At 40.8% G+C, this 21,115-nt stretch overlaps 1 long non-coding RNA gene across 1 annotated transcript in view; it reads right to left on the reverse strand.

The window, feature by feature from the left end:
• Positions 1-3,187: 3,187 nt before the first annotated feature.
• The window catches only part of LOC129657294 (uncharacterized), a 119,572-nt gene continuing 101,644 nt past the window's right edge, over positions 3,188-21,115 (reverse strand). Inside the window, exons 2-5 of the long non-coding RNA XR_008716658.1 lie at positions 10,152-10,309; positions 5,434-5,531; positions 4,581-4,715; positions 3,188-3,494 (exon numbers count right to left, since the gene is read on the reverse strand). This is a non-coding gene — a long non-coding RNA (uncharacterized LOC129657294). The remainder of the gene's footprint in view (positions 3,495-4,580; positions 4,716-5,433; positions 5,532-10,151; positions 10,310-21,115) is intronic.

Consider the following 21,115-nt stretch of genomic DNA (forward strand, 5'->3'; position numbering starts at 1 on the left):
ATGATGGGGGTGGGACAGTTTTAAATAACTCATTTTCATTTAACTCAAAATTCAAGAAAATCCTTTTTTGTAGTTAATCTATATCTCTAATACACAGGGAGACTTCATATAATCAAAGCTAATTTATAATTAAGTCCATAAAAGCTCTATGGACTTAATTATAAATTATAAGACATTACACCATAAAACTCCTAGAAGAGAGAATAGCCAAAACATTATCTAACATAAATTATACCAATGTTTCTGTAGGTCAATTTCCCAAAGCAATAGAAATAAAAGCAAAAATAAACATCTGGAACCTAATCAAACTTATAAGCATTTGCACAGCAAAGGGAATCATAAACAAAAAGAAAAGACAATCATCAGACAGGGAGAAAATATTTGCAAATGATTCAAGGGCTTAATTTCCAAAATATACAGAGTCCATACAACTCAACAACAAAGAAAAACAAATAGCCCAATTAAAAAATGGGCAGAAGACCTAAATACATATTTCTCCAAAGAAGACATACAGATGGCCAACAGGCACATGAAAAGATGTTCAACATCACTAATTATTAAAGAAATGCAAATCAAAACTATAGTGAGATACCACCTCACATTAATCAGAATAGCCATTACTAATAAGTCAACAAATAATAAATGCTTGAGAGGATGTGGAGAGAAGAGAACCCTCCTCTTAAGCTGTTGATGGGAAGGTAAACTGGTGTAGCCACTATGGAAAACATCATGGGGGTGGGAAGGATTCAGACTTTGGGGTTAATAGATGCAAACTATTCTAAACATAGAATGGATAAACAAGGTCCTCCTATAGAGTACAGGGAGCTATATTCAATACCCTGTGATAAACCATAATGGAAAAAAATATGAAAAAGAATGTATATATATGTGTGTGTGTATTAATATATATATAACTGCTATAGGTGTTGTCCATATACCTTTGAAACTGGGATGGGAGCCTCAGAAGATGTCCCAATGGAACACTTAAGAGCAAAATATTCTTTCTTGCTCCCATTGTGTAAGAGCAGCTGTATTATCTCCTGAAGATCAGATGTCAAGGTGGTGACACCCTTTCTTACCTGCTCGCCACAGTGATTTGAAAAGAGGTTAATAAATTGTTCTACCAGATAGTCAAATGTTTTCTGAAGCTACGCTAACCAAAAACAGTGTTGAATTGACTGCCTTACTATGAACAGATCGAGCAGGCAGCCATGTAATGGAAAGTCAATAGTAAACTTCAGAAAGGGATTCTAATTTTTTAAATATTTAACATAGGATAAATAAGGCATTTTAAATCAATGAGGAAAAGATGTAATATGTGTTGGGCTAACAGCTGATCATTTGGGGAAAAGAATCAATTTCATCCAGGGCTGATATTCAGCAAAAAAACTACCACTCTGACCAGTTTCCATGACTGACATTCATTCTGACTGGTCAGCACTCAGGGCATACTGGTTGTTAAATATTTTGAACATCATCCCTGGCTTCATCTCTCTATGATAATGAAAGAAATTCCTAATGGAATTAAAGTGTAAAAATTTTAAATCAAACTCTAAAAGCATGGAAATATATACTTGAATATTTACATAATATTGAATGAAAGACTTTCAAAGCATGGCCTCAAGAGCAGATACCATTTCTAAAAGGATTGAAATTTTGATTAAATAAAAATTGTAAACTCTTTAGAAAGTATAATGTGAAATGCAAAAAGGCAAACAGCAATTTGAGAAAAATATTTCCAACATGTACAAGAGGTACGTGATTTTATTCTCAATACATGAAAAGCTACTTCAGTCAATTTTTAAAGAGGTCTAACAAGCCAATAGAAAAAAATAAGCTAAAAATATAATTTCATTAGGAAAATAAATATAAATAGGCAATAACATACAAACAAATGTTTAACCTCTCTAACAATCAAGGAAAATCAAATTAAGACAAATACCATGTTTAATTATTAAATTAGCAAAGCTTTTTTAAATATGGTAAGACCAGTGTTGGTGAGAGTTCAGGGAACTGGGAATTCTTATTTATAAGTGGTAAGAGATTTAAAGTGTCCTAATCTTTCCAGAAGCTTTAAAAATCTTTTAAAAATGCACATACCAAAAACCCCATCCAGCACTGTGAAAAAAGAACATATGCCATACACATAATGTTCTAATAAACTAGGGTGGCAATTTTTCCAGGTTTATTGAGATATAATAAACATGTAGGTTTAAGGTATACATGTGATAATTTGATATAAGTATAAATTTGAAATGATTATCACAGTAAGGTTAGTGAACACATCCATCACCTCATAGCTATCTTTGTGTATATATGTGTGTGTGTGTGTTTATGATGAGAACATTTAAGATCTCTTCTGTTAGCAAGTTTAAAGTATATAATACAGTAGCATTAGCTACAGTCACTCTTCTCTATATTAGAACTCCAGAAGTTATTTAGCTTATAACTGGAAGTTTGTACCCTCTGACCTCCCTATTTCTCCAACCTCCAAGCCCTTGACAACCACAGGTCTACTCTATCAGTTCCGCATATACGTAAGATCACATAGTGCTTGTTTTTCTCTAATTTATTTCACTTCAGCATAATGCCCTCAAAATTTCATGTTGTCACAAAAGGCAGTATGTCCTTCTCATGACTAAATATTTCCTTTATATGTATAAAGGAAATAAATGGAGATATATAGATGATAGAGATAGAGATAGAGGCTTCCCAGGTGGCTCAGTGGTAAAGAGTCCGCCTGCCAATGTAGGAGCCGCAGAAGACACAGGTTCAATCCCTGGGTCAGGAAGATCCCCTAGAGAAGGAAATGGCAACCCACTCCAGTATTCTTGCCTGGGAAATCCCATGCACAGAGGAACCACGTGGGCTACAGCCCATGGGGTCACAAGAGTCAGATATGACTTTGCAACTAAACCATGACCACTGTAGTTGATTTACAATATTATGTTAGTTTCAGGTGTAGAGCAAAGTGATTCAGTTATACATGCAAAGATTCTGATGTGTTCTGATGTGTGCTGCCAAAAGGATTTTGTGTTGACTTAATGCGATGTTACACGTAATACAAAGAACTGTATTTTTTTAAAAAAAGAAAAGCTATGGAAATTCCAGCTAGTAGCATTATGATCATCAATTATGGTCCTGTTTAACGCAGTCTTGCTCTCAAAGGTTACTGGGGCCCTTGTGGTTGTTTTCTGCTACAGTAAATGGCTCAGATCATTGTGCTGAACAACTAGGAAGAATTCAAAAGAAATCATGCTGGTCTCACGAGTTTTTCTCTTTCTTCTGCTGTCAGCTATCATTTCTTGTGCGGTCAGTGAGTCCTGCTGCAATCATCTGCTGCCTCATACACACAGTTGTTCTGAGCAACTGCCTGAGGGCAATTCTGTCTTTCCTGCAGAATAAAGTTTTCAGCATTCTGCAGCTTCAAGCCTCTCTCACTGCTTTTTTCCAATTTATGTTCTTGGTGCTTGAGGCCGCCATTAGTCTGACCTCTGGATAAGAGGTGATATTACAGGATAATAAACACAGAGACACAAGTTTTATAGAGAGATATTTGTACATCTACAGCACCAAACCAGTGCCTGCTACCTAGTAGGTGCACACTGAGAATCTGGAGCTGAATAAATACATGTGCATATGCACATTTCACAGCAATGTGAATATATAGACAATACACAGTTTCACTCTGATGCTTCTAATTCCTGGAGGTCACTAGGAGACCGAAAAGTGTGGTTTAATCAATTCAAGTCCATAAACACTTCTGGCAAAACAAAACCAAGGAGAGGGTTAGTGGGAAGCCTTTGGCATCATCTTCCTAGGGAAGGGACATCATTGTATACATGTGCATTAAAAGAGGAGAAAACATTCAAGTATTAAATCATGAAATAAATGAAGATGCTATTATTACTAACAAGACTCTGTCCTGGCTGGGTACCACTTTGGCTTATAGACTATGCAGACTGTTCACCCAAGTCTCTTGACCCTGATGACAGGGTCCCTTTAAGATGAAGGATGGCACCTTACTGGCTTGACTCCAGGGATGTCCTGTGCTGCCCTTTGAAAACGATGGCCCTGCCCCTCACACCCTGTCATCACAACCCACTCCCGAGAGAAACTCTGTCTACTCGCCTCTGATCTTGGCCTGACTCTGGCCCCACCATCTGCTCGGTTTCCATGGCTTTCAACCAAGGCTTTCAGACCACAGACTGCCTCTTCTCACTGTTGGCCACAGCACCAAACTTCGCCTGTTCTCCAGGAAAGGATCTTAACTTCATTCCTGCTTCCTACCTCAGCTTCCAGGTAAACCAGCACTTCAAGCCCTGCACCCATCATGGGAGCTGAGCATTCACTAGCCCACCTTCCTCAAATTAGGAGAAAGTGGGCTGGGGAGCCCACCTTGATCAATCAGCCAGACCCACCTTTCCAGAATGGGGCCAAGCCTAACCTACCTACCCCCAGCCTGGTACAGCCCATCACTGGCTCTCTACTTATTTTTCCAGCCAAGGCTTTATTGGGACCCCTGTTACAACAGAGGGCAAACAAGAACAAACAACAGATTCCCTTGCTCGCTCACTCACCTCAGGGAGACAAGCTTGTTCCTCATTCGGGGTGAGCGTGTGTCCAGGTCAGGCTGGAGTAGTAGCTTAAGCACTTTGCTCACCCCTCTGGTGGTGCTGGGGCTTCCCTCATAGCTCAGTTGGTAAAGAATCCGCCTGCAATGCAGAAAACCCTGGTTCGATTCCTGGGTCGGGAGATCCACTGGAGAAGGGATAGGCTCCCCACTCCAGTATTCTTGGGCTTCCCTTGTGGCTCAGCTGGTAAGGAATCAGCCTGCAATGTGGAAAACCTAGGTTCGATCCCTGGGTTGGGAAGATCCCCTAGAGAAGGGAAAGGCTACCCACTCCAGTATTCTGGCCTGGAGAATTCCATGAACTAAGTCCCTGGGGTCCCAAAAAGTTGGACACAACTGAGCGACTTTCACTTTCACTGGTGGTGCTGAGTGAAGGGGGCATGCACAGTACCCTGTTTTTGCTCCCAACATTCTGTTTTTGCTCCAGGCTCTTCAAAAGTGGCAGTTGGGTTTTTCGGTCTCTTTGTATATTTTGCCCCTAATTTTGCCCAGCTGCCCATGCAAGCAGTTATTTTTAGTCCCATACAGTTTTTGTCACTCTTCTACTTTCTTTTAACTCTGTTGCATAGTGCTCAGTAGACAGTGAGTGCTCAATTATTGTTGCTGTGTACCTGAAATTTCTGAACTTTAGAATGCTGATTCTCAACTAACATCAGAAATCTGCTTGGGGAAAGCAAGTCAACCCTGTCCTGACATAGGGACAAAATCAGCAGAAATTTCCACAACATCAATCACAAGCGTTCACAGCAAGTAGTCAGTGAACCAAGTAAAGTGACCTTCAGACCCTCTCCCACTACTACCCCACTCCAGATTCTTGTTAGCGGCTCTTGATTGATGGCTTCCTCAGACGAGCGAAGCTTCTGCCATAACTTGCAGGTTATTCCAGCATTTTGTAAAACTGAGACAAAACACAAAGTTGAAAAAAAAAAATGCCAACTCATGGGGGAAAAGGAAAAGCTCAGAAGAACATGGTATTGCCAGGCACCAATGAAATTAACATAGACAGAAGATGGATGGGCTTATTTTTTTAAATATATGTGTAGTGTACGAGACAGCTAGGTTTCAAACACATGCAGAAGGCCAGTGATATGGTTTTCAATCCATACCCGAAATTGTTCATTACCAGGACAGACTGAGATGACTAAGTGCCCACAAGTATCAGCTACCGCTGAAAGTGAGCTCTTACTCGTGCCAGGCCCTGGGCTAGCTGCCTTCCATATATCATCTCCTTCAGTCCTTATTCCTATAAAAGGTGAGAAATCTCTATTTTACCAATAAGGACTTGCCTGTGGTCACAGAGCTGATAAATGACAGCACCAAACTCAAACCAAAAGCGATCTAACTCCTAAGCCCATACGTGACCACTCGACCTGCCATTCTTCTCCCCACCTCCCAAATTTTGAGAAAGAATCAGGTTTCCATGATCACGGCTACAAAAGGGAGAGGATAAGTCTCAAAACATGTATGTGCTCAGAAGTTGTCTGTGAAATGGGAGAACAGCCTTACTCTTCACACTGTATGACAGCCAAAGTGTTTACAGACTATACAATACTCCTGAAAGACACGGAAGTGGGCTTGGACAAATGGAAAGACATTTCACATTTTCAGATCAGAAAGCTCAGCATCATGAAAATGTCAGTTTTCCCTAAGTGATTGTATGAATTTAACATAATCTCAATAAAAATATATATGGTGTTTTCCCCAGAGCTAGATAAGTTGATCACAAATGTTATTTGAAAAAAAAAACAAACAACCTGGAATATCCAGGGAAACACTAAAAACAAAACAAAACAATGGAGCAGGGAGGACGGCCTTACTAGATATTAAAACCTATTATAAAACAGTCGGTGTAGGCACATGAACTGACTGAGCCATAGAAAAAGAAATGGAAATCCAAAACACATCAAGTCAAATATGGAAGTTTTAGGATATTACAAAAGCAGAATCTCAAATCAGTATGAAAAAAAGGAACTAATGAAAGCTGTTTAGTTGTATAGAAAAATGTGCAAAGAAACTATTTCTCACAGTGTACGGCAGAATAAATTCTGCTGCTGCTGCTGCTAAGTCGCTTCAATCGTGTCCGACTCTGTGCGACCCCATAGACGGCAGCCCACCAGGCTCCGCCGTCCCTGGGATTCTCCAGGCAAGAACACTGGAGTGGGTTGCCATTTCCTTCTGCAATGGAACTAAATGTTAAATACACACATAAAGGGACTTCCCTGGTGGTCCAGTGGTCAAGAATCTGCTTTGCAATGCAGGGGACACAGTTGTCATCCCTGGTTAAGAAACCAGGATCCCACACACCACACAGTGTCTGAACTCACACACCACAACTAGAGTCCATGGTGAAAGGTCCCACATGATGCAGTGAGGATCCCGTGTGCTGCAACTAAGACCTGACCCGATGCAAATAAATAAATAAAAATACATACACACACACACACACACACACTCATATTAGAAAACATGGGTCATTCTTTTATAACCTGGGAATAGGGAAAACTTTTCTTTGATGTAAAAACCAGAAGCAATAAAGGAAAAGCAATAAATTTGACCACAAAAAACAGCAACTTTTGCATAAAAAAAAACAACAAACAAAATCAAAGGATAAACACAAACTGGGGCAGAGGGAATGTAGCTTAACTTACTCATAAAGTGTTAATACCTCTAATATACAAAGAGGTCTTAACGATTCTAGAGGATGGAAATTTCTATAGAAAAATGAGTAAATGATATAATTCATAGAAAAAGAAAAACAAACAAAACTCCAAGTATTTAAAAACATGTTCTATGAAGAAAAGCATGCACTGTCATACCTTGCTGCAGGAAATTAAAAACTGAACAATCCCTGAGGAGAATTTGAGGCAATATCTAGATAGATGATATACACATTTACCCATTGACCAAGCGATCCCACTTCAGGAATTCTGCCAAAAATACACTAACAAAAATACAAAATGGTGTGGGCATGACCCCATTCTCTGTAGCACTCTTTTTAATAGTGAAAGACTGTATACTTGGCCGTAGGGAACTGCTTGAATGAACTATACTACGTTCACAAAACGGAGTACAATGCTATCATAAAAAGAGATGAGAAAGCTCTCAGTGTTAAGGGACTGGAATTCAGCTAGGCATGACTTCTGGCACTGTCTGGAGATATTTTTTTATTGCCTAATGGCAGAGAGAAGAACCACTGGCATCTAGTGGTTGGAGGCAAGGATACGGCTAAATATCCTACAAAACACAGGACAGTCGCTCAAAACAAAATTTGTGTGGTCCATAGTGCTGCAGTGGACAATCCCTACTATAGAGTATTCTCTTAGATGTATTAAGTGAAAAGAGCAATGAAGAACATATATTTCTGAGACCATTCCTTATTTGGAAGCTGACAAGGTTGAATGAAAGCCTGCAAATCTGAGTAGCCTCTCTCTGGGAGACATCTTCATACAATAGGATGATGGGCTGGATAATCATTAATAATAGAATTGACTCTACTAATGTGCCAGTATCTTTTGACTTCTGTCAAGATTTTACTGTAAGACATTTGTGTTCAAAGACCAGGGGGTGAAGTGTGATGTTGTGATATAATAAGAAATGTATATTTGGTCTACATATCCAGTTCCTGTCACAGAGTTCCTAAAATCCTTGTAATTTCCCGAATGATGGAGTGAGAGGAGAGTATTTTGTTATTCCTAATAAGCCCCTTTCCACCACATCTGAGTTTATACTCATGAGGTAACTTTTGGAGGATCAAGGTTGGTGGCCAGAGGAACCAACCACCTGATTAAAGAACTGGAACTTCATCACCAACCCCCAACCTCCAATCATGTCTATGAAATACCCTAAGCAACAGAGTTTGAGAGCTCCCAGGCAGATGACAAATAGACAAGGGTGACCACATGGAAAGTATATACAATCTCAGAGCACCTCCCCATGCCTTGCATTATGTATCTTATTTGGCTGTTCATGAGTTGTACACCTTGTAAAAAATGGTGCTCTAGTAAGTCAAGTGTTTCCCTGAATTCTGTCAGCCATTCTAGGCTCAAGAATGAACCCATGGAGTAGATCTTGGGAACCCCGATTTACAGCCAGTGATTGCAGCCGTGAAATTAAAAGACACTTACTCCTTGGAAGGAAAGTTATGACCAACCTAGACAGCATATTAAAACGCAGAGACATTACTTTGCCAACAAAGGTCCGTCTAGTCAAGGCTATGGTTTTTCCAGTGGTCATGTATGGATGTGAGAGTTGGACTGTGAAGAAAGCTAAGCACTGAAGAATTGATGCTTTTGAACTGTGGTGTTGGAGAAGACTCTTGAGAGTCCCTTGGACTGCAAGGAGGTCCAACTGGTCCATCCTAAAGGATATCAGTCCTGGGTGTTCTTTGGAAGGAATGATGCTAAAGCTGAAACTCCAGTACTTTGGCCACCTGATGCGAAGAGTTGACTCATTGGAAAATGGGTCAAAATTGGGAGGGATTGGGGGCAGGAGGAGAAGGGGACGACAGAGGATGAGATGGCTGGATGGCATTATCGACTCGATGCACGTGAGTCTGGGTGAACTCCAGGAGTTGGTGATGGACAGGGAGGCCTGGCATGCTGCAATTCATGGGGTCACAAAGAATCAGACACGACTGAGCAACTAAACTGAACTGAACTGAACTGACCAGAAGTACAAGTGACAACCTGGGACTTAAAATTAGCATCTGAAGTGGGGGGGTGGTGGGGGGCCAGTCTTATGAGACTGAGCCCTAGAGTGTTACGAGGAGAGGAACACAGTATTTCCTCATTTACAGTGTAACCAAATTGTCGATGAGGAAATGTTCTCCTTTATGGAAGAGTTACAGCTAATAAATGTTGAAATAATGCTAAAATGACAAAATTCCCATTCTGTAATCCCTAATAAAACAATGGATATAGGTGATCTTCATCAATGGCTATTAAAATGCTTGGATAAAAGATAAATGAGAAACTGTAGCATGGATGAATCAGGTAAATGATATTTAGACTCACTAATCAAAAACCAATTGTTTTGTGCTTATGGATGTGATACAGTAAAAAAAAAAATACAATTATCAACTGTGAATGTTGCTAAATATTAAACATGAATGCTAGATCCGTTATTCTCAACTAGGGAAATTTTGTCCCTAGGGGACAGCAGGCAACGTTCACAGGCATTTTAGGTTTTCACAAGGGGAACCGGTGCTATATCAGCATCTAGTAGAGACCAGGGAAGTCAAGCATCCTACAACGACAGGACAACCGCCTATGGCAAATGACTCTCCGAATTATTAATAGTGCTGAGATTAGGAAACACAGATTTGAGCCAACTTCAAGAAATACAGGACCCAAGGTGCATATCAACCAAACGCAATCTAAGAATCTTGTTTGAACCCAGAATCAAGGCAACTATTTATTTATGATTCAAAGAATTTGAATACTGACTGGATACTGAGGAACTATTCATTTTTTTAGATATATTAATAGTATTAAGCTTATGATAATAGGAAAATACTTACCGGGTATTAGAAATAAACACCAAAGTAATAATTCTGGAGTTTAAATCATCTGGGAGGGAAGTTAAGGAGCGGTGTAGAGACAGTTGGTCACAAGTGATAATCACTGAAGCTGGACGATCAGAGTAGCTTCTACTTTCGTGTATGCTCAAAAACAGACACTAAAAACAAATAAATATTTTAATAAAATTTTAACTTATGTACTCGAAACTTAGTTCTGGAAAAAGTTACCTGAGAACTGAGATGTTGCTGCTTCCAAAAGCAATGAATCCACAAAGCTTAATCCCAAGGTCCTAATTTCTTATACTCTGGTGAAAGTGTCTCGAACTCTTCCACCAAAGCTCTCCTTAAAGCACATGCTATGGTATCTATACTTTATTTTCATATTTTTTAGTACAGACAATGTATGTCAGTTACAATTACACTCTTTGGGCAGGATGTTGCCCTAATCAGAAATTCACATTCTGCGAATGATTTGCTGAGCGTTATTAGAAAAGTCATACACTAGAGGTAAGGACTAAAAGGTCTTCTGTCATTATGTTCTGCCTTCAACGCAAGAGCATCCTAATCAGCATAATGTCAGAAGTGAGTTTTCATTGGTGGAATTAGTGGCTCGTTAATTAATAAAAATGAGGCTTTCATTTGGGAAATTAGTGACAGCGGAGAAATGTGAATTGCCTATAACATTTTTATAGATGACTCTGTGCTTGCAAGAACAAGAAGTAAGACTCCAGTGAGCCCTGGCATCCTTATCCTTAGGAATGGAGCCCTAGGTGATATCCCTAAATGATGTTTGCAGAAGGGGTTTATGATTGTTTTGTGCCTGCTTGCAGAAATGTCTATATGAGTAGCAGAATTTGGTCTGAGATTTGTTTTCCTAATAATCTGATACAAGGTTATGAGAGAGTAATTAACCCTCATTACTGACAACCATTAAAGCTCCCAAGATATACCAAAAAGAACCTAATACTTGTGCACAGCAAAGTGGTTTGGGTCAGTTCTCAGCAGCAGAAAAAAATAAATTCATTATCCACAGTTGATGAGTCCTGGCCCACCATAAAAGCAGTTAACTTGAAATCACCTATCTTTAAAATCTCTAAAAAACTCATGAGCCTAAGTTTATTACTACAAATCCCCTGATATGCAGAGTATATCATGTGAAATGCCAGACTGGATGAAGCACAGCTGGAATCAAGATTGCCGGGAGAAATATCAATAACCTCAGATACGCAGATGATACCACCCTATGGCAGAAAGCAAAGAGGAACTAGAGTTTCTTGATAAAAGTGAAAGAGGAGAGTGAAAAAACTGGCTTGAAACTCAACATTCAAAAAACTAAGATCATGGCATCCGGTCCCATGACTTCATGCAAATAGAAGGGGAAACAGTGACAGATTTTATTTTCTTGGGCTCCAAAGTCACTGTGGATGGTGACTGGAGCCCTGAAATTAAGACACTTGCTCCTTGGGAGGAAAGCTATGACAAACCTACAGCATATTCAAAAGCAGAAACATCACTTTGCTGACAAAGGTCTGTATAGTCAAAGCCATAATACTTCCAGTAGTCATGTACAGATGTGAGAGGTGGACCATAAAGAAGGCTGAGCACTGAAGAAAGGGTGCTTTTGAATTGCAGTGCTGGAGCAGACTCTTGAGAGTCCCTTGGACAGCAAGGAGATCAAACCAGTCAATCCTAAAGGCAATCAACCCTGCATACCCATTGGAAGGACTGTTGCTGAAGCTCTAATACTTTGGCCACCTCACGCAAAGAGCTGACTCATTGGAAAAGATCCTGACGCCAGAAAAGACTGAAGGCAAAAGGAGGAGGGGGCGGCAGAGGATGAGATGATTGGATGGCATCACCGGCTCAAGGGACATGAATTTGAGCAAACTCCAGGAGATGGTGAAAGACAGGGAAGCCCGGAGTGCTGCAGTCCATGAGATCTCAAAGAGTTGGACACAACTTAGGGACTGAACAACAACAGCATTATACCTTTATAGAGCCTTGTTCTGGATTTATCAAGGATTGATTTAGGAACTGGAGACACTGAACCTACAAGCTGAAGACATCAGTTGGGAATTGTTGCTGAAAAACCAGAGCTTTGACTATACAGACCTTTGTCAGCAAAGTAATGGCTCGCTTTATAATATGCTGTTGAGGTTTGCCATAGCTTTTCTTTCTAACAGGAACATTAGTACCAATACTGAAACAGGCTGGAGAAGATAAAAGTCCAATTATCCCACAGCCTACTCTGTAGCAGGTATTTCTGGAGAGAAAAAAAATACTGCAATAAGATATTTTCAGACTTTAAGAAATCTATTTAAAAACAAAATAGTCTGTAATTCTTTTGCAGAATTCATGAATGGTTAATTGACATTTTTGTCTTATACAAGAAATATCAGCCAAAATTTATGTTAAGTTACTTATTTCTCCTTTAGGCTTTTGACAGTAGATTTTTATATGGTATGGTCCAGTAGTTTTCCAAATATACAGGCTATTTGGACTAGGCTTTCTATCTTTTTGCATGGTAATAAATCTTTTACTCACCTGAGAGGCAACAGTATAAGGCAAGTATATTTGGCTTTAAAGCTCAGGAATACAAGACTAGAAAAATAGATGGAATCTGACTTCTGAAAGAGCAAGCACCTCTAGGGATGATCACCAATGTTTTCAAAAGTACTAATTATGTATTTAATTTTAAGACTGTGACCTCTCTAATCTCCAAGAACAGTGAGTTGGGCAAATGGTCTTACACAGGCCGGCACACCTGCAGAGCAAAGTCCACAGATTAACTTGGCATTTGTTTCCATTTGTATCTCTCCAGACTAAGCTCTTCTAAGTCTCACTGGCAAAGCTGAGGCAACCAAATAGACCAATAATGTTATTTCAGTACTCTGATTTTCTTTTACAAAATTCTTATTACCACCTATTGTTCAAACTACTGAATATCTTATCTTTTTTCCCAGCAGTCCAATCAATTTTTTTAATCAGGGTATAGTTGCTATACAATGTTGAGTTAGTCTCTGCTGTACAATGAAGTGAATCAGATATATGTATACAAATATCCCCTCCCTCTTGAAACTCCCTCCCACCCCAGCCCCAATCCCAACACTCTAGGTCATCACAGAGCACTGAGCTGAGCTCCCTGTGCTATACACTGCTGCTGCTGCTGCTGCTGCTAAGTCACTTTAGTTGTGTCCGACTCTGTGTGACCCCATAGACTGCAGCCCACCAGGCTCCCCCATCCCTGGGATTCTCCAGGCAAGAACACTGGAGTGGGTTGCCATTTCCTTCTCCAATGCATGAAAGTGAAAAGTGAAAGTGAAGTCGCTCAGTCATGTCCGACTCTTCGCATCCCCATGGACTGCAGCCTACCAGGCTCCTCCATCCATGGGATTTTCCAGGCAAGAGTACTGGAGTGGGTTGCCATTGCTTTCTCTGGTGCTATACACTAGCCATCTATTTTACACAAGGTAGTGTATATATGTCAATCCCAAGCTCCCAAGTCATCACCTCACTCCCTCGCTTCCATGTCTACAGGTCTACTCTCTACATCTGAATCTTTATTCAAAGTGAAGTGAAGTGAAAGTGTTAGTCACTCAAGTCATGTTCAATTCTGTGACCCCATGGACTGCAGCCCACTGGGCTCCTCTGTCCATGGAATTCTCCAGGCAAGGATACTGGAGTGGGTAGCTATTCCCTTCTCCAAGGGATCTTCCCAACCCAGGGATAGAACCTGGGTCTCCAGCATGGCAGGCAGATTCTTTACTGTCTGAGCCAGCAGGAAAGGCCATTTAAACTACTGCATATCTATTAAAGGATAGATTTCTTGATAGCAGCAGACAAAAAAAACCATTAAAATGTAGCAAAACAATGAATAACATCAACAATCTTCATCTTGAAATTGTAAGCCAATAAAAATACATCACAGTAAAAGTATATGTAAATAAAGAAAAGAAAACTGTAAGAGAAACATAGATACAGACTAGTATTTTATTAACAGACTAAATATTTGCTGTTGATAAATGATGCTCCTAACAGAATAAATCATGCAAAGAACATATTCTGATAACTATGTATATCCAGAAAATGAATTTTAAAAACTGTGGAATTTGAGAGGGAACATGGTCTCATCTTGAGATATTTGAAGGATGTGTATGGTTTAATCAATGGATAGACAGTAGTGCTAACACCAGAATCAGAACATACAAAAATACAGTAATGTCCTGTTCTTTTCCAATATTGGGCCTGAAAATGACAACTTATTCCAACTATAGCCAAAGAAAAAATTAGTGATCTAGTTGAGAATAAACATCAGGCTCTTGTGTATTCCCAGAGGGTTTTCACAGGAATATGGCATGACTATCACACAATGAAGGTGTCACATGAATAAAGATCTACACATAAGTAAACAAATGAAATTGGAAGGCATATAATTTGTACTTCACTGGTGGTCCAGTGGATAAGACTCTGTGCTCCCAATGTTGGAGACTCAGGTTCGATCCTTGGTCAGGGAACTAGCCTGCACGCTGCAACTAAGAGTCAGCATGCCCCAGTGAAGATCAAGTAAGACCAGCTCAGCCTAAATAAATAAATAAGTAAAATGTTTAGGAGGCATATAAGTCAGAGTCACAGTCTACTTCTAGACTGGCTTTCACCAATTTTGTGTGTATTTTAGAAAATCCTCCTGTTCTCTTCTATGCCTGAAGAGAATCATCAGTACAGTTATTTTGGGTTATTCTCTAAAACAAAAATGTAAGCCATTTTTATGGGCATCTTTTCCATGAACAAGGATCAGAACAGGTTCAGATGTTCAACTGAATTAGTTTTGATCTTCCTCCAATGAGCTTAGAAACCAAATGAATAAGTAAATAAGCCAGAAACATATGCAAGATGCAAAAAATATGCTGAGAGGAGAGATGAGGCGTGAATCACACAGGTAAAGATAAACCAAACGGGGTTTGCACATTGCTTTAAAAAAAAATAGCCACAAAAGCCCATGAATCACATTCACGTTAAAAGACTTGACTAGAAAGTGGGAATATGAGCAAGTGGGCTGTTCTCAAATATGTACTATTAGTTTCCAGAACCATTAAAATTAGATTGAATTGTTATAGATTTTTCATGAGGCACCATTAGATTGCTGCTAAAGCTGCCATCTAATAAAACTGGTGATTTGCAACACAGGAATACTTCACGCCAAAGGAGGTGTCTGCTAATTTATCACACCAGTAAGCTCATTGTTTTACTTGAGAGAAAACCTTTATGGAATACCAAGGTAGCACGCAGCTCACAGATGTACGTTTTGCTGTCCTTAATTTTTTAACATAATGTAAAAGCTTTTTCTCTATTTGTCCAATTTATTATTTGCTGTTTGCACACCCACGTGGTTTGTCCATGTGCATGTTCGTGCCACTGTTGTAACTTACAGGAATGGAAAGGCCAAAGTCTCAGATAAGACTTAATTAATGGCTTTGGTGGGTCCACACATAACCTCATGATTTGGCTGACTTTCTGAGGTCTAAATACCATCTTTGGGACAGAAAGATTCTAGAAACACTAAATTCTTCTTCTCACAGGCACTCTTAGCAAACCTTGATGCATTGAGCTACATGACCTCCCAGCCACGTTTAATTCTCCTACAGGCACTTCCACATGACCACGCTGATTCCCCGGTGGTGCAGTGGTAAAGAATCCTCCTGCCAATGCAGGAGACCTGGGTTTGGGAAGATCCCCTGGAGGAAGAAATGGCAACCCACTCCAATATTCTTCCCTGGAAAATTTCACGGACAGAGGAGCCTGGAGGGCTACAGTCTGTGGGGTTGCAAAGAATCAGATACAACCAGCAACTCAGTATGCACACTTTGTGTAATGTCCATTTAATAGCAGTGATAAATAATATTAAAAAATATTACTTTGATGATGATGACCTAATTTACCAAAAGGCCCTAAGTCATCTCTTCCTGAATTTTTACTTACAAGTCAAATGTGCCTGCATAAAACAAATGTCCAAATTTCTCTCCTTGCAGTTATGCTTTAAAAATATTTGGATTTGCAGGACTTGCCTTGTGGTCCAAGACTTTGCTCTCCCAATGCAGGGGAACTGGATTCAATCCCTGGTCAGGGAACTAGGTCCAACACGCAGCACCTAAGAGTCTGCATGCCACAACTAAAGAACCCACATGCAGCAACTAAAATCCTGCACATGGCAACAAAGATCTCGTGTGCTGCAACCAAATAAATCATTAAATACGTTTATATTTGGGTTTGCATTTAGAAATAAATTTCCTCCCCAACTTTGAGGAGATACTCTAGAGGTTCTCATGAATGATTTTAAAATAGCACATACTCCCATGTTAGGTACAAAACAGTCTCCAATTAGAAACCACACTAAAAAATTTTAACAAGAATAACTGGATCTATGGGCTGTGTATTGATACATTTGGCTGCCTGTAGATTTGATCCCAGAGGAAAAATTCAAAATTAGAAATTGCAGAAATGTAACTTGAAAGAATTTTCGGTCTGGTCAGTCCTTGATAAACACCATTAATATAAGAGAAAGAAGTATGGCTATGTACAAATAATTGTATAATCAAATTCACTTAGATTTTTCTCGATAAAAAATTCTTTAAAAACACTAGGACTCAGAGTTTTCAAAAATAATAAACGTATCTGCTGTGTTGGAAAGGGCAGGAGATGAGATGGAGAGTCAAAAGAGCAGATAAGTGAGAGCTAAACATTGATTTGCATGTGCTAAAAATATGCTAAACTTAGGTTTAGAGGTGCAGGAAAACAGTTCAGAGCAGGTGGGAAGTAATTCAACAGTTATACATGGAACAGTTGTTAATTACTCAATGAATCATCCCTGACATTTGGCAGATCTAAGTCTGCATCAACTGAAGCATAGAGCCCAAATGAAAAGTATCTTCCTCAATTATGGTCCTAAGGTTGCATCTTCTTCCTAAACCCAACTGCCAGGAAGAGGTAGGCTTTTGACTGGGGTTTCCCGTGTGCAGACTCAGTGAGCAAGGAGAGTCTCTGGGGAAGCTGGGGTTAGAGTAAGCACTCTAATCTCTCATTTGCATTTTTTTCTTCCACCCCCTGTTGACCCTTCTCTGATTTAGCAATTCATGCTCTGGTTAAAACAAAAGCCTTTGTCTAATTATCATCTTTAATGGTAAAGAATCTGCCTACTATGCAGAAGACCTGGGTTCAGCCCCTGGGTCAACAAGATCCCCTGAAGAAGGGAATGGCTACCCACTCCAGTATTTTTGCCTGGAGAATTCCAAGGACAGAGGAGCCTGGTGGGCTACAGTCTTGCAATCACAAAGAGTCAGACTTGACAGAGCAGCTAACATAACCAATTATCATCTTTACTTGTAATTCTTTTTTTTTTAAGATTTTTTTTTTTTGATGTGGACCATTTTAAAAGTTGGGCTTCCCTGGTAGCTCAGTTGGTAAAGAATTCACCTGCAATACAGGAGACCCTGGTTCAATTCCTGGGTTGGGAAGATACCCTGGGGAAGGGATAGGCTACCCACTCCAGTATTCTTGGACTTCCCTGATTGCTCAGGCCGTAAAGAATCCGCCTGCAAGGTGGAAGACTTGGGTTTGATCCCTGGGTTGGGAAGATCCCCTGAATCAGGGCATAGCAACCCACTCCAGTATTCTTGCCTGGAGAATCCCCATGGACAGAGGAGCCTGGTGGGCTACAGTCCATGGGGTCGCAAAGAGTTGCTCATACGTCTGAGCGACTAAGCACAGCACAACATTTTAAAAGTCTCTATTAAATTTGTTATAATAGTGCTCCTGTTGTTTACGTTCTGGGTTTTTGACTGCACTAAAAGAAATGTGGGATCTTAGCTTCCCAAGCAGGGATCTAACCCGCACCCCCTGCACTGCAAGGCGAAGTCATAACCACTGAACTGGCAGGGACGTCCTTATATTTCTCCCTTTACCTTTTTTTATAAGATTTCTCTGGTGCTCATGAACCCAGGATCCCAGCTTCCCTGTGTGTCTTCTTCCTCCTCTTCATCTACCACTTCCTTCTTTCATCTTCCAGCACCTCTCCCTGCTTATGACGGCCTCACTGGGTCAGACACTCAGTGTATTATCTTACATTTTCCTGGGAATAACCTTCCCCCACCCCAGTCCCTGGCATCTTCCTTGGTTATAACATGCTCCTTCCCTCTCCCTTGTAATTCTTCATTTTGACTCAATATAAGCTGAGGACTAGCTATAAGGATGGTGGAGGTCGACTTGAAGAGCATAGTGTCCAATAATGTGAGGGCAATACCTGGTTGAGGTAAGCACTAATTTAGTGCTGTTAAAAATTGAATAACTCAGAAACCATGTTTTCAATGCCACTTGGTGAACAAAACAGAGAAAATTCCCTGTCTTCATGAACCTTACCTTACAGTGGGAGGCAGACAATAAAGATAAACAAGTAATGAGATAGGGTGGGGGTGGGAGGGAGGTTCAACAGGGAAGGGACATATGTATACTTACGACAGAGTCATGTTGTTGTATGGCAGAAACCAACACAACATTGTAAAGCAATTATCTTCCAATAAGGGACAATCTCACTCTTGGGGCTTCCCTGGTGGCTCAGACGGTAAAGAATCCACCTGCAAAGCAGGAGACCCGACACCAATCCCTAGGTCGGGAGGATCCCCTGGAGAACGGAATGGCTACCCACTCCAGTATTCTTGCCTGCAAAATCCCATGGTCAGAGGAGCCTGGCAGGCTACAGTCCATGGGGTGCAAGAGTCAGACACGACTTACCGACTAAACCACCAACACGTAGTTGATTTATAACACTGTGTTAATTTCTGCTGTACAGCAAAGTGATTCAGTTATACACATATATACATTCCTTTTGGGCTTCCCAGATGGCTCAGAAGGTCAAGAATGGGCCTGCAATGCAGGAGACACAAGAGACATGGTTTCAGTCCCTGAGTCGGGAACACCCCCTGGAGGAGGAAATGGCAACCCACCTCAGTATTCTTGCTGGAAGAATCCCATGGACAGAGGAGCCTGGTAGGCTACAGTCCATAGCGTCACAAAGAGTTGGACACGACTGAGCAACTGAGCACAAAAAAAAAAAAAAAGAAAAAGAATGATAATGACAGGAAAAAAATATGATAAGTAAAATACACAGTTCTGTACCGAGGAACACGTTCTCTCGCAGATATTATCAGTGCTCTTCTCAGATTCCCTGGACTCTGTTCCCACCTGTCCTGACCCCAGGGCTCCCCCTTGCAAACCTCAGAAGGCTTTCCCCTAGCAGCTGAAGGACACTTGTCCAAGCACAGTGATGGGAGATGCTGCAAAGTTTAAGTCCCAACTCCACCCCACCCCCATCCCCAGGGCAGTTCTCAACCATGAACTGATGAGAATTGGTGGATAAACACCCTCATTTCCTTACGCCTCAGACATACTTTAAGGCGTGTCTATGCAGTGTCCCTGAGTTCCCCAGCAGGACTGAGTCCCAGTTGCCCACAACAGTAACCTCTGATTGCCATACCCTGAACTGGCTTCCTTCCCCTCCCACTCTCTCCCACTAACCCTAATCCTAACCTGACTTGCGTTCCTGGGATCACCTCCCATATAAACCACTGCATTCAAACCCGTGTCCAAGATCTTTCTTCTGGGCAAGACAAGTGTCAAGGAAAACATGAGGCAGAGAAACAGGAGTTGAAGTATTGAGTGGGGTACAATCTCAGATTGCATGATAAAGGCTTCACTGAGGTGATTTTGATGAAAGACTAAATGGAAGAAGGATTGACATCACTGAAGCTCCAAAATAGGGACACTGCCAAGCCTAGGACACCATCTTATATCCCGAGCCATGCTGCCGTTATTTAGTCACTAAGTTGTGTCTGACTCTTTGCAACCCCATGAACCACAGCATTCCAGGCTTCCCTGTCCTTCACTATCTCCTGGAGTTTGCTCAAACTCATGTCCATTGAGTCAGTGATGCCACCTAACCACCGATCTTCTGTTGCCCCCTTCTGCTCCTGCCCTCAATCTTTCCCAGCATCAAGGTCTTTTCCAATTTGTTCACATCACGTGGCCAAAGTAGCATTTGTTGAACTTGGGGTGTTTTCTTCTCTCTGGCGTTTGAAAATAAAGTGTCTGTCCCTAGTAATTTGGTGAGGTTTGGATTTTCACTGCCAGAAGCAAAATATTGATTTTCCCTCACAGCGATTTGATATAAATGCATGTGAAACCCTTAGGGCATCTTGCCCTCTTATTCTTATTATAAGATATCTCGTCAACTGTCTCAGCTCAAGGCCACAAAATGGCTCAATACTAAGACATTCTCTCTCAGAGGAATTCTCAACAAAATTTCTTGAGTACTGATGTGAACGTGGGGAGGATTCATGTTGCTTTCACTTAGCCTCCAAAGAATAAAATGTCACTCCTTACAGTCACCCTAAGCTTACTGCATGACACGCTGGCCCGATGTGTGCCGTGATCTGCAATATAAGCCTCAAATATGGAAAGAGAGAAAGACAACTTCATAGAGTCACTGGCTCCTAAAATTAGACGCGACCTCAATAGGTAAATCTCTTACTCAAGACAGGAATCCCTGGCTCCACCATTTGATTGGGAGATCACCAGTTCCTGCTCAAACATCTCTAATCTAGGGCTCCTTACTCCAAACAAGCCAACCTATTCCATTTTTTGTTGTTGTGGTTTGGTTGCTAAGTCATGTCCGACTCTTTTGGGACCCCATGGACTGTACACCAAGCCCCCCTGTCCATGGGATTTCATAGGCAAGAAAACTGGAGTGGGTTGCCATGTCCTCCTCCAGGGGATCTTCCCAACCCAGGGACTGAACCTGCCTTTCCTGCATTGGTAGGTGGATTCCTTACCACTGAGCCACCGGGGAAGCCCATTTCATTTTTCACCAGCTTGTAAAAGAATTCTTCATATTGACTGGTGTTTCTTTAAACTTCCTC

Source organism: Bubalus kerabau, chromosome 7 (assembly GCF_029407905.1).
Source record: "Bubalus kerabau isolate K-KA32 ecotype Philippines breed swamp buffalo chromosome 7, PCC_UOA_SB_1v2, whole genome shotgun sequence".
Classification (NCBI taxonomy): Eukaryota; Metazoa; Chordata; class Mammalia; order Artiodactyla; family Bovidae; genus Bubalus; species Bubalus kerabau.